This window comes from Denticeps clupeoides, chromosome 20 (genome assembly GCF_900700375.1).
Source record: "Denticeps clupeoides chromosome 20, fDenClu1.1, whole genome shotgun sequence".
NCBI classification, from domain to species: Eukaryota; Metazoa; Chordata; class Actinopteri; order Clupeiformes; family Denticipitidae; genus Denticeps; species Denticeps clupeoides.
Window position 1 is genome coordinate 12772862 of NC_041726.1, and position 14338 is coordinate 12787199.

Here is a 14338-nt window from a genome sequence, read left to right on the forward strand (position 1 = left end):
CCCAAAAATGTGGTTGTGCGTACTGCAGAATTAATTTGACATTTTGTCAGGTGGTATGTTGTGAGTCTTGTATTTGTGTATTTCAGGCATCGTGGAACGTTTATTACCTCACTGCTGGGGTGAAAGTGGGGTTATCGAATACACGCAGGGACGCTCACCTCCGTAAAAACAACACTTTAAAAGACAGTACCGGCCCTGCTCCTTTACACCAGCACCAGTGTTTGACGGCAACTTTTTTTTTTTTTTTTAAAAAAACATGCTTCATTTTCCTCATGTCAAAGCTGCCAACAGAGGTCACCACCCCGTCCTGCAGCTTCCCCTAAAATTAATTGATTGAAGGAAACTGGCATGTGCTTGTGCATGAGAACAGACCAGAAATACACACACACACACACACACACACACACACGGGAGCGGCGTCATTAACGTACCGGGCGCGGCGCAACGCGCGTAAAAACGGTCGGAGAAGGTCCTCGCCTCCCCTCTTCCTCCTCAGTCGCTTTATAAGTTGCTTTTTTTATTATCATTTTTTTTTTGTCGTCTGAAGACGCGCGTCTTTTTTCGGGGCGAGGCGAATTCAGGGCGAGGTTACCCGGCGGAGGGCGGGGAACAAATACGCGTCTCCCGACGGCTGCGTACCGATCCGAGCTCTCGCTCGTTAATGCGTTAAAGGGGGGCGAGAGAGAGAGAGAGAGAGGGGGGGGGGATAATAAATAAATATATTCCACAACGACACAAGTTTAGCATGCAACACGTGTCGCGCGGGTGATGGAGAGAGAGGGAGAGGGGGGGTTGCTAGGTGACGGGGCGTATATACTGAATTTTAACAAAATAACTGGGAGAGAGAAGGGGAGCGGGCCGGGCAACATGTAGCCTAGCCGAGCAGAGAGAGAGAGAGAGAGAGAGAGAGAGAGGGGGGGGGGGAAAACACGGGAAAAGGTCGAGACGGAGACGAGACGAGGAGAGATTTCAACACAGACACGCGGAGAAAAAAAAAAAAAACGTGGAGAGACGGAGTCCGCCTTCAGTGGCCAGCAGGGGAATGGATGGATTATGGATGGTATCTGGATCCTGAAGACAGTGAGTACGCGCTTTTCTCTCTCTTTTCTCCCCCCCCCTTCTCATTGCCGCGGTTATTGTAGCTTCAGACCGGCGCCGTGGGAACTGCTTGTCCTTCAGGGGAAGGAATTACGGGATGCTGGAACCGTGCGCGTCCCGGTGTTTGGGTATGTGATGGATAGGGGACGGGAGCGCGTGGGGTTTGACCCCACTGTCATTGATGCGCACGCACGCGCTACGTGGGGCTTTTTTTTTTTTATACCTCCCCCCTCCACGCCGCTTATTTACTGTACGCCGTACTCACGGTCTCGGCGGGGTTGCCAGGGTCGCACGTTTTAACGCCAAACCGGGCCGCCGGCGACGGGGTTCGTGAAGGGTTCTTCTGGACGCCGAGCCGGAGCCGAGTTCTGCGTAACTGCAGTGGCGACGACCAGTTAATAAAACTGTTCCCCAACACTTTTCCTCTGCTTCCTCCCCCCCCCCTTTTTTTTTCTGTGCGTGACCAACATGTGGGCATCTTCAACCCCCACGAAGAAGGACAGGAGTCGCCACCTTATTTCGCAGTGACCTTGCAACGCCGGTACAACTTGCACCGCGACGTGCGACGTGAGATGTGCGCCCTTAAATTTAATTGAATAAACCAACACACGCGGCGCGCGCGCGCGCGCGCTCCCAGGCGTCGTACCCGCGCCATCCCGCCGGGCTCACGTCCTTTATTTTATTCGGTCTTTTTTTTTTTTTTTTTTTTTTTTTTTTAAAGAGGTGCCTTTCCCACGAATGCCCGCCGTCATCCTGATACTTTGCAGCCCCGCTGGCCGGCGACTTTCCCCCGTCCCCGTCGTGCCGTGTGTGGCGGCCCGTCACCTGTGCGCAGCGCGACAGGAGGGACCGGCTGGAGGACACGGCACTTGTTTAAGATGCACCGGTGAGCCGCTCGACGGAAAATGGTGACGCCTCTTCTTATTTCTCTTCGTTTCCAGCTGAAAAAAATACTACATGTGCCAGACTGCCTTGGCAGGGTTGCGGGTTTTTTTCCCCGCTTCCTCTCGGTGAAGTGAGGCTGCAGCTTGCCGGAACGTCTGCAATATGACGGATAAATCGACATTTGCAGACATGTGCGTTGCCATTGCTGTGCTTTTTGGAGAACTGCTTTTCCGGCTTCATGTCCCCGTATTCCTGGTTATCGGTTTGACTGTCGCACTTGTTACTGAGACGTGTGGTTTTTTTTTTTTTTTTTTCTGCTGACGGCCCATAGTTTGCAGCTTTGGGAAGTCTCTCAAATTTAGTTACAGTTCTAGAAAAGTCCCACGGGTTCTTCCCAGGGCTTTTACTGACTAAATACAGGCAGACGAGTCTTCTCGAGCCAAGCCGGGGACACAAGCTGGCACCCAGAAAATGGCTTCTTCCGAGACGTCTGTCAGATCCAGGAGCCGAGCGAGGCTTGAACGGCCTCCGCGATACGTCCAGGTTCGGTGCGAGGGGTTTAGGGCCTGCTGGTGTTTTTCCGTCGTGTGGAGTTGGCCGGGAAGGGGGGGTGAGTTTGGGAAGGTTTTTATTGAAAGTGAGCACCAAATGCTCTGTAATATTCCTCAGCCCTTCCCAGCAGTCTGTGCCAACTGCTGTGATGCGCCACCTCCCACGTGCAACTTTGTCATGTCGGTGCATCATGCCCTTGTTGCATCAGTCGGGTGGCATGAAAGCCTATAACGTTTCTTTTTTCTCCCTCAAGCGCACATCGTCTTGTCTAAGCCTGCCAAGGAAGTTTGTATGTTTGGTGACAAAAGTGGGTGTCACACAGTGTACACTTGCATCCTCGTCACCGTTCAGAACTCTTCAAACCTCTGGCACGCACATCATTCTTCCAGGTTTTGATATAATAAAAGGAACATCAAGGCTGATGGCAATATTTAATTTATGGGGCTTGCTCTTATTAATATTGTCATATTAAGAGCGCGGCCATGAATACGTTGGGGCTGTGGTCATGCATATATTAAATAGATTTATATTCAGATCAATTTTTAATGTGCCGTTCAGTTCCGCAGCCCTTTAGTGTAGAGTTTTGCTCGAATAATCAACCATTGAGACTTCCAAGCCGCGAGAACGGGCACTGCGGCGATGTACAAAAGCGCCTGTTAATCACTCCTGCAGGACGCGGCAAGGCTCTGATGTCATGGCGCGTCCCACTCCCCATGTAACTGAGTCAAGCCTTTTGAGTCACACGCCGCTCATTATTCCGGGTTTAAAGTGCTTCACACGGCAGGCCAACATGTTCTTGGAACACTCGAGGTGCAGTTTATGTACGGAAATACCCCCACCCTACTCATTGGATGTCTTAAGGAAGGGTAATGACTGTCTCTCTTCGTAAGCTGGATTTGGCTTCTGAAGGCTCCTTCTCGTTCTTCTGCCACGGGGTTGGGACGTGGACTTTGATGAGTCCGGCAAAGGCACCTAAGTGCAGCCACTCAGATAAATCCCGGGATGCCAACGAGGAGTTCTGGTGATCAGGGCTCCTCAAGATTTGTCAGAGACAAAGTAAGCCTATGAAGGAAAGAAAAAAAGAACGACGAGGAACTTGATGAGAAAAATGAGAAGCTGCTAATTACTATCAGCGCCCCCTCCCCCACAATCCTCCATGATGGAAGCAACGTATTCTCCTGGCTGTAGAAATTCCTCGGAGGATGTCACACGCAGGGTCCCCTTTGGAAACAAAAATGCAATGGATCAGGTTTTCGATCCAGCCTCCTGCCAGACTGTAGTGGGGCCCATCTGCAAGGTCGCCCACAAAGACAGCTCTGACAGGACATCAATGCCGCAACAGAACAACAGACCCCTGTTGTGACACGAGCACCCTTAACCCCTTTAAATTCTTTGTCACGAGCAGTTGTCACTGCTAGGTGCGTAAGCCCCGTATCAACAACATTTCAAGAGATCAGGGTGCCGTGTGGCCCACGTGTTCATCCTTATTCTTCATTTTTTTTAGTTGTTTGTGGAAATCGCACAGCATCACGTAACATCGTATAAAATATTGCATTTAGCACTTCATCTTATTTCATTGGCAATGCATAGACATTCTTGTTGCATTTATGAAAAATGTATTGACATTTGACAGATTACTAATCATCATAATTCTGGAAATGTATAAATTCAGCCAGAGGAGATGGTCTCTGGCCATCTGCATTTATCACAAGAAATGCTAGTAAACTTTATGAATAATTTATTGTGCGTTTAATCCAGACGGAGCGGACAACTGACATCTCTGACGTCCGACGAACGATAACATCATTCTTTCAGTTTTCAAAGAAGCCAACTTAACGGAAGTCATTTTTAAACTAGGCTTAGTTGTTATAAGATAATGGTGCTTTTTCAAGAGGATTTTAATTTTATAACAGTGAAAAATATGGGGAAGACTTACGGTAAAACTACCATTACCTATCTGTCACCAATAAAAGCAGGTCAGAGACGTGATTCTGCTCCACAGGGATCCCAGATTTACCGAAATGGGAAAACCGGGAAAGGCAAAGTTGTAAAAATATGATTATCCGCCTTTACATCCGTTTAATTGGGATCTGATGCCGTGGGCCAAAAGTCTTGGAAAAAGAGGGCACTTGTCAAGTCACATGCCAAAAGGGCACCACCTGGGGTCTCTCTGCATATGTGCCTGGTTTTTGTGTTGCCAGATGTCACATGGATAATAAAATCAACCTGTTCCGCTCAACCGCATGGATTAGGGCTGAATCTTTTACAAAACTGCTCTCACCTTTTGGGTGAACCACCCAAAACTGTCGTAATTTCATGCAATTTCACTTTTCACAATAATAATTTACAGCTTGATTACAATTTACAACTTTCTTTCTTCCCTCATTGCTTCACTCCCTGTGTAAAATGGATAAAGACTTTGCTATTCCGACCAACTGGAGTTGCTTGGCGCTGTGACTCACTTAGATGGTATTTAAATGGTAGCTTTTACATCACAGGACGGACATTTTCGGTGTAATGGCCTCACACACCACACCATCATGCACAGCTGCATTCTCGGTGCAGAGGACATTTCTTCTTTTTTCTTCTACGCGCTGTAATCTTACCAGCTACAGTAAGGGCCCTCGTGCCGCTCGCATTTTGTTTTCTTCCTTCTCGACTGGATTTTTGTTTTCCAATTTTCCCTCATTTCCAGCCTCTGTTCTCTGAGCTCCGTCTCGCCAAAGCCTTTGTTGCCGGTTGATTTTCTCTTTGGTTTCCTTCAGATTTTTGCCTTTTTTCATATTTAAAAAGAGCCCGCCTGGTGGAATGAAGTCTTTGTGATTGACCGCCGGGCTAATTACTATTCTTAATAAAATCCTGAATGGCCGCATGAAGGCGAACGTTACCACCGCAGCTTTAACGCGGCCCGGACAGCGGAGCATCCCCTCTTGCTTATTGGCCGGGCACCACCATTTGTCCCAGGTCATTGATCCCAGGTCTCCCTTGTCCCAGTATATACTAGCATTTCATTTGCACGCCTCAGCTTGATGAAGTCAGCACTTACGGGGCCATTTGTCCAGACCCCCCTGCCCCCCTCTGCCTCCGAGGTGATTGAGGATGACAGCATCCTCCAGGAGAGCGTAAGGTGGAAAAAAAATCCTTGGCTGTGGTCTTAGTTGGAAGGCGCGAGGACGTGGAGGGCACGCCAGCTGTTGTTGCCACTCCCCCCTCATGTCTGGAACTCCCCCAAAGTCGCTCCTCCACCCGCTTTGCCCCCCATCTTCACCCGCTGGGCTCAGTGGTATTATTCAAACTCTCGCCTCTCTTCCTCTCTAGACTTGCCATCCCCCAAGAGGGAATTTGATTAGCCCGGGCTTCATGCAGAAATGGGATTATTACCGAATTCCTCTGTGCGGCTGCATTAATGTACGTGGCGGGAATGAAACGTTGAGCCATCATGGGGTTTTCAGGCCCCTCCCTGAGCCTGCATTTGGGGGCTCTGGCTGCGTGGTACTGTGATCCAGCCGTGACGTGCTGGACTGTAGGCTCGCGTGGAGAGCTTGTAATGGAGTGATTGATTTGTTGACAGGCGGCCGTAAAATGGGTGAGTCTGCAGAGGACACGGTGCAACGCCGCAGTGTGGCATTCTGAGCGCGTCCACATTGAAATGAATTCAGTGTGAAAGTGTTTTAAAGAAGGTGCTGCTCCCCAAAATGTGATGTGTGATCAGAGCACCGCTGACAGATTCCCATCATTTCTCTGTTTTGCCCCAGGGGTGGAGAGGAAGCCTAATAAAAGTTAAAGCCCCCAAACAGATTTCATGTTTCACTGCTATAAAATCAGTAATAAAGCCTCTGGTGTACAGTTGGAGGTTTTCCAATGCATTATTTACACAATTTTATCCATAATTTATCCATAGCTTATTTTGTAGATAGCCATGCTGGCCTTGAATTCAACAAAATGATGACCTGTCGCAGTATTCAAAGCGATGCCTTCATTCTGTATGGTCCTCTATAGAGTTTCCAATTTCACTTTGTTAAAACTGTTTCCAGCATGGCAACATGGGCAGGAGGGCACCTTACCAATGCAAAGCAGCATGTAATAAGTGCCAACGGAGCCGCGTACCCTGCGAAATCTCAGCAATCAATGGCTTCAACTGCGCTTCTCAAGGCCATCGTAGCCGCCTTTTGTACAGGGTCTCTGGGTTTCAGGTTTATTTTCACCGGCGTAATTCTCAGTCTTCACAGACATTATGGTGTCAAGTTACAACGATGACTAGAGTTGCAAGAAACCCAAATAAAAAGGAGCCATAATGATGTATATAATTATCATTCTTATCAATGCTTGACAGTAGATGAGAAAATTGACTGCCACCTCATTTCACTTCATTAATTCTGAACACTTCTGGGATTTTTTGGCAACGGTGCACCTTCCCATAAATTCTGCAAATGAGCTATGTTGCTTTCACCCCAGGTGCACCACTTAAAGGGCATCCCAGCAAAATTCTGTGGTGGGTTTCTAATCCCCCAAACTGTGGGATCAACCTGTGCTACAAACAAGGACGTAAAGCAGATTTTGTTATTTGTATGTTCATTTTACACCCCGTGGAACCTGGAACAAGAAACCTTTAAGGCTTCAAACTGGTAGCTGTGAGAGAAACATCAACACCAACACCAACAACAATGGAATTATTTTTTTTTGGAGTGCCCCTTTAACCTTTGTTGCAGGAGCTGCCCAAGCTAATCCATCTTCACACAGGTTGAGTCCAAGGTCGGTCCACCACTCCGGAAACAGAGACATCGGACTGCCGCAGAACCATAAACGAAGCAAAAGTCTGCATACACTGTTGGCCACATTCCCACCGGAGGCTTGGTCGGCCAGGGCTATTTTTTCCTGCTGACATCTGGCAATGGAGCACTAATACACTTGTGTTTGAGACTGGGAAAGAGAATGTTCTCCTCAAAATGTGATGTTTCTTGGTAAATGTGAACAATTTGTGAATGAAAAGGATCGTTTTGACTGCCATCGTCATAAAAAATTGGGCAACGTAGAAAATTTCATATGTAGAAAATGTGACATTCTGGCCTGAATGAAATGACAATTTGGACAGATTTTGGATGATTTGCTTATTCCAAAAAAAAAAAGTCATTTAGCCATTTCACCTTTTGCTTGCTGGTACCAGCTTTTGGATCATCCCCACAAATCCATACCAGAATACGAATAACTAACACAGCATTTATCCAGCGCAAAAGTGAGTCAACAACAACATATAAACCTCAGACACTGCCATCAGTGAATGTCATATTATTTAAAAATTAGTCATATGCAACTCAGAATGCTATAATGCTTATGTATGAATTCATGGTATATCTGTATTAAAATGTGTGGAAATAGCATAATATAACTGCTAATCATGTAATTTTTTAGACCATGTCTAGATTTGTCATAATCACAATGCAACATTTGAATCCTTACATCCTTATATAGTAGTATTTTATTGTAATTTTAGATGTTCCTGTTTTACTAGGTGTTATCTGAGCTTAGGACATGGTTTATTATACAGTGCTGTAGTTATGCATATATTTATATTATGCACAGAATATGTTTTCTGGAATGTTCTGGCTATCTCATGTTTTGACAGACAATACCGGAGTATCAAGCAAATTATCGAACAATTTCTTCAGTGATTTTTCCCAGCCTCTATAAATCAAAAGAAAGATAACTGATAATCACATGCTAGAGTCTGGCTTACAAGCACAGTGCCACCTGTCACATTTCATTGTTTCTGGTGATTAATTTCACTGTGCAATGTACACTGTGATAAATGGGTCTAGTGTTATGATAAAAAGAAGTCAGATTTTAGGCCCGCCAGCACCAATCAGAGGCATGTGTTAAAAAAAACAACAACAAAAGAACATACAAGAAGCCAAACTGCACGATCTGCACGCGGTCATATGATGGAAATAATGGAAGTAATGGAAATGTGTTCCACAGTAATACAATATTTTTTTCAGATGCAGAGCTCAGCTAAATCAGGAATAAAACACGGCCAATGTCTAAAGGGAGATAAGTTAGGGAGAAATCTAATGTTTCAACACTGGTGGTCCTGAAATAATCATTGCGGTGCCAGAAATACTGGCACATTCTGACCTGTTTCGAGAACCCGTCAGTGGCCTGTCAGTCTGCGTCTATGTAGTTGTAAATTGGAATGACAGGGTGTCAGAGTTACCCTCGAAATGCTGCATAATATTAACATTGTCCTCAGGTTTGTAAAAAAAATGTGCAGCGCTTTTCATTTATTCATTATTGTTATTTAACAGTGACAGGACAAAAGTCAGATTAGGCCTTCTCTAGGCGACTCCACTGTTAAAATTCTATCCCAGGCCCATCTGTCCAACTCCACTGGCAAATTTGTCCTCAGCTGGCATTGTCACCGCACCGATGTCCTGGGGGGTCCTGATGCTGACTAAGTAATTAACATCAAATTATGTATCTGAGATTCCCCTGGTGGGCCGCACAGCTTTTACTTGTTTCAAGAGTCACGTTCATTTTTGTCTGCCACCGGCCAAGGGGCACTTTTCAGCCTCTCACAGGTGATTCTGGGACGAAAGACAGCACTGAGGGACCAGGATGTCACCATGGTGGTACATCCACCTTTTCTGTCAGCCTCATGGGCTACAGGAGTGGCTGCATCTCCTTGATGAATTTGGTTGAAGAGCCTGAGCCTGATCCAGTCAAACATCGGCTCATTAGAGCAAGCAAACGGCGCTCGGTCTGAGAAAGAAAGTGAAAGCAGCGGGCAAGGACATTTTCTTTTTCACCCTGTCCCTTATGTCACACCGTTTGGCCATTCTCCCTGTCCGCGTCTTGCCCTCTTGTCCATTTCTTCCTGTGTCTACACGTCTTGCTTTTGTATCCCCTTGTTTCTTGTCTTGTTCACCTCTCAACCTTGCCATCTGTAATTTCCTGAATTTATTTATTTTTTTGCTGCATCCTGCGCAATTCCACCCTCGCAGTCTACCTGAACCCGAGTGATCTCCATTTAAATCTAATTAAGGCGCCGATTGTTAAGAACACTGTTAGCAAGGTCACAGGCGGGCCGCTTGATTGTTTGCGTCCCACCGCTGAACACACAAATTGTTGGGGAAGGGCGGGCCGGAATGGCGCATCTGTTCCGGTCATGCACTGAGCAGTACTTGGATGGTGCTGCATCGGAACGCCATTCCACTTTCATTGCAGCGGAGTGACGGTAATGTAGGTCCACGTTTTTTTTTTTTTTTTTTAAACATTGCAACCATGTTGTGCTTTGAGTCTAAGTTTGTTCCCAGCGCAATTTCATCACGCAGAATTTCTCGAACACAAAAATCCCAAACTTATAGGGTTCCGGTGTGAGACAAAATGGTAAAAGCTGATGTGTTTCTCTTACGCGGACAAGAAACAAAGCTTTATTTTTTGCCGAATTGAAATGGAAATTGACATATCTCAGCTAACGATCACATCTCTTTAGAAAATAACGAAACACTGAAACTTATCTTTTTGTCAGAAATACCTGGAGAGAGGCGGCTGCGTGCTGGCGGTGGGGGTTGTTTTTGGGGCGATGGGTAATTGGTGTTTTCATATGCTGTGACCGTGCTAGACAGCACCGGTAGTTGGACCTCTGTGATTTGAGGCATGGAGAGTGTACAGTAGGTGTGGCAGATTGGCGTGGTGGAAAGGGGAGGATGCCATCCTCCACTCGTGTGAAATTCCACCTTTGTCAGATGAGTTGCATTGTGGGGAGCCGTGAAATACCGTGTCATGCTGTTTGCGTGTTGTGTGGGTGTGTTGGTGTCGGCTGGTGTGTGTGTGTGTGCATGTATATGCACTTTTGAAAATCAGCCAAGGAGTCCCTTAGGAAAAGACAGTGTTGGGAAGGCTAATAAAATTCCCTCTAGGAGGCCAGTTTGGGTGTCTTTTTTTGTCACACACCTCCTAGTGGCACATGGAAAGCGAATTGGGGGACTCGTCATCATGACATCTTCTCTGCACAGAGATTGCATCATATGTGTATTCATTGGTGGTCGATGTGGAACAATGTTGGATGATACCTTGATAGAGCAAATAATCTGTAGCAGATCAACTCTTAAGGCAGGTACCGACTCTCAGGCTTTGCTAACAAGAGCTTAGATCAATAACCCAAAGGCAAAGATAAGAAGAAAAGGTTGTGTCTTTGGGTATCTTCAAGGAGGCTAAAGCGTTAGGACTTCCATTTGGTTTGCCAAAACAAGCTCCAGGGCACTGAAAACCAAGCAGGAGTTTGTCTTCAAACCGTTCTTGAGCCCATGAACCAATAAACATTATGTAAATGCTAAGAACTAAGACATGCCATTAAACATTCAGGAAGTTTTTCTACCTTTGCCTGTGGTTGGCAGCATTATTTTCAAAAGCTGTGAAATATATCTATGATGGTACTGTGATCTGCCTGAAAACTTGATTCTGATTGACTGGTAGGTGTGCATAAACCTTGCAATGCTCAGGTAGTCATTGCCAATTGCCATTGTATTCTGATGAAATTGGGGAGCAAAGAAATGTTCACTGATAAACCACAACATTTACTCTGACTGATAATTTTTTACCATCACTGACCACCTGTAAATGACTGGACATACTTATGGGCAAAAAGTAATTTATTTTTTCTCACCCAGCCCTATTATTAACTGTCAAATATAGTCTAATAAGGTCATAGGCTTGTGTGGACAATTAGGTCTAATCCCACAGAAGAGCTATTGTAGCCTCAGATTCTTTCAAACCTTAATTGTGGACATAGGGAAAAGCTGGAGACCCCTGTTCGCCACCAAAAAGACCTAGAATGGAGAACAGGATTGGTAGAAATAGACAATGGATCAGGTGGTCTGATGAATATCCTTCAATGCGAACGGCACAAGAAAAGAACACGACAAAAGATGTTCAAAGTGTTTGCATGATCTCTCATTTCCACAGATCTCAATCTGATCAAGCATTTGTGCGTTGTGCAGTGGAAAAAAAATTGCGTGGAGGTCTCCATCTTACAGCTGAGAGGATCTGATGTTAATGACTTGCTATTGTATACCACAAGATGACTAAAGGTGTGAGAAAATACAATTCTGTGGCCAGTATTTTGGCAAGCGGCTGTGGTTTAAGAAGGATAATCCACTGCGAGGTCTGCTGTCTCCAGTCCATTTGTTTAAAGCCCCCAGCCGGTCCACATGTTTATTTTGTTCCAGTTCTTGAGTCAAGCAATCCAGGGCTGTGGTCAGGTTTGTTGGTAGGTGGAGCAGTACAGAAATGGGTGAAATGGTTTGGGAACCACTGTGTCATGATGCCGAAACACAGAGAAGCACTCACACATACCATTGCTGGAGGAAGACCTACGATTAGACAAAAGACAAAACAAAGACAAGACACATCAGGTCGGCCTACATGACAAAACATAGGTCAAGAAAATTAGGGTAATCAGTAAGACATGACAAGTGATCACAGGGGTCCACAATGTAAGAGTGGTGGCTCAACTGGGTGTGGCCGGCAGCCCATTTGCCTGGCTGGTACTCCCACCTGGCGCTGGCATGACACACAGTCTTTTGCATCTCTTATACCAGTGGTTCAGACTCCTTCTATAATTACCCGCTTGTCAGTTAGAAATATTTTCACGCCCCGCAGAGGCCTTTGAATGAGGTATCATCCTGTCCTGCCGAACTGAATCATGGCCTTGCTCAGGGTAAGTGATTGCAGTTTGAACATGTGATTTTGCGGTCTTCTGGTTTATAGGCGAGTGTGTTCCCCACTAGGCTACTACCATCCCTCTCTGTTCTGCCATTATAATGACTCTTGATGTTAAACATTAATGTTGAACATTAGTTCCTTGACTTTCCCCCTGGTCACTCGTACCCCACGCTTTAAGAATCCCTGTCTTATAAGTACTTGCAGCTGTAGACTATCCCATACTCATTGCTTATACAATATAGGAAAAAATGTCATTGTAAGGTGTCACCAGAACGGTTTAAGTACTCCTTGGGACAGATTCGATCTTCCTGTAGCAAAGAGGTGAAATTCATTGTATTCTTATTTGAATGTAACTTTTGATGGCAGTGGAGGAGATGCAGCATTATCACTCCAGTTTTGTTAAGGTGTGTGTGTGTGTGTGTTTTCACTTGTTTTTCAATTAGATTACAATGCTAAACATGTATTCATTAATATGATTAAATCTAGGATTAAATTAATACAAAATTACAAGGTCCCAGATTTTAACATTATGGGGCTTGCTTCTGTGTTATATCTGACCAGGTTTTGTTTTATGCCCGAAGATCTGCCTTAAGGACACAAGAGCACATCCAGGATTGTGGATTGGTCATAATATTATTGGGACAAACCATACTGGAGGGAATATATGCAACACAGAATCCAGGGTGGCATTCTTGATTCATTGAAACTATTTAAGATATGTTGTAGATGAAAACGATCAGATAGCTTGTGATTTATTGTCATACCAGTCATGCACTGCTGCCCTCTGGATAGGGACATCTTCATTCTGCCACAACTCCCATTTAGAAAGGCCGTTTATCCTTGGATCTCTCTGAATAGTTTTACATCAGGGGTGGTGTTGTCACATGAGCACTTTTCATGCATTTCAGATGTGAAGTGCTTGTGTTATATAGATGTTTCATTAGAGTTTAAGATCTGAGGGGCAGCAATTAGACATTTTATGCTTTTGTCTCTTTTATAGGAGCCTTTCAAGTCGAGCGCTGTGCTCAAGGGAGCTGCAGATATGTGTCACTGGTGGTCCAAAATGGCATCAGTCTGCTTGTGTGCCCACTTCCTAAACTGATGGCTACAACAAAGCATTTAAAAGAACATCAATATGCCCAAACGCATCATTTAGAGCTGCAGGTGTCTAAACCCAGTAGGCTTTACTCTTCTTATTGTGAATGGTGTACCATGATAATCCTGACATGCAGGCAAAGGCACACCATGAACAGGGGATGGCATGGCATGGAGGGTCAGGGTCTGGTTAGCTGTGTTGACTTTGTTCAGTGACTGCACCATAATCCAGGCAAACAGCGCGCTGCAGTACAATAAAATGGCCCATATCTCAGTAAATACAGCTTTTCTTTGTAGGTATGTGAGTGTGTCTGTGTCTGAGAGAGAGAGAGAAATACTGTGTGGGTGTGTGTCATCAACATTTGATTGGAGTTCTGTGATTTATACTATAGTATGGAAATTCTAATGCATATCATATCATATTATATCATATCATATCATATCATATCTCCTCCTAGCTTCCTGACTATCCCTGACTATCAGTAATATATAGTACTTCCTTCCTGAGAAAAACCTTTCTTAGAGACTACCCTTCACCCCCAATCCATGCACACACATTATGCTCTTTAAAATGGAGGTCTAGTGTGAGACTTGCCCTTAAACATATAATAATGCGATATAAATATGATTCTGAAAAGCTATTTTCTGAGCCACAACAAAGCTATTCACAACATACCTACAATAAAATATCAAACCAATCTGTCAGAACGCAATTTGTACCTGGTTGCTTGGGGTTGTGATTAACAGCACTGTTTAAGTAATAATTAATAGGCAAATCAGGGACATAATGATGAATTAGGCTAACCTTTGTGTAATGCAGTCATGGAATTAAAGGGCATTAAGATGCAGCAATTTATTAAAGTCTGAAGAGCGTCTTGAGAACGTGTCTGATGATTATGAATTTTCTCATTTAATAAAATCTAAAACAATATTTTTTCATTTTGTCTGTACTTGTTTCCGCAGGCACACACACTAAGATAATCCAGCC

The 14338-nt window shown here is 45.0% G+C and overlaps 1 protein-coding gene across 3 annotated transcripts in view; it reads left to right on the plus strand.

The window, feature by feature from the left end:
* The first annotated feature begins 922 nt into the window (after positions 1 to 922).
* grin2da (glutamate receptor, ionotropic, N-methyl D-aspartate 2D, a) overlaps positions 923 to 14338 on the plus strand; it is a 54976-nt gene continuing 41560 nt past the window's right edge. Inside the window, exon 1 of one of the 3 annotated variants that reach the window (XM_028963673.1) lies at positions 923 to 1080. The gene's annotated coding sequence lies outside the window, so the exon portion shown is untranslated. Of the gene's footprint in view, positions 1081 to 1172; positions 1227 to 1865; positions 1985 to 14338 lie in introns of those variants that run through there. The other 2 variants (XM_028963675.1, XM_028963674.1) reach the window with 2 other exon arrangements.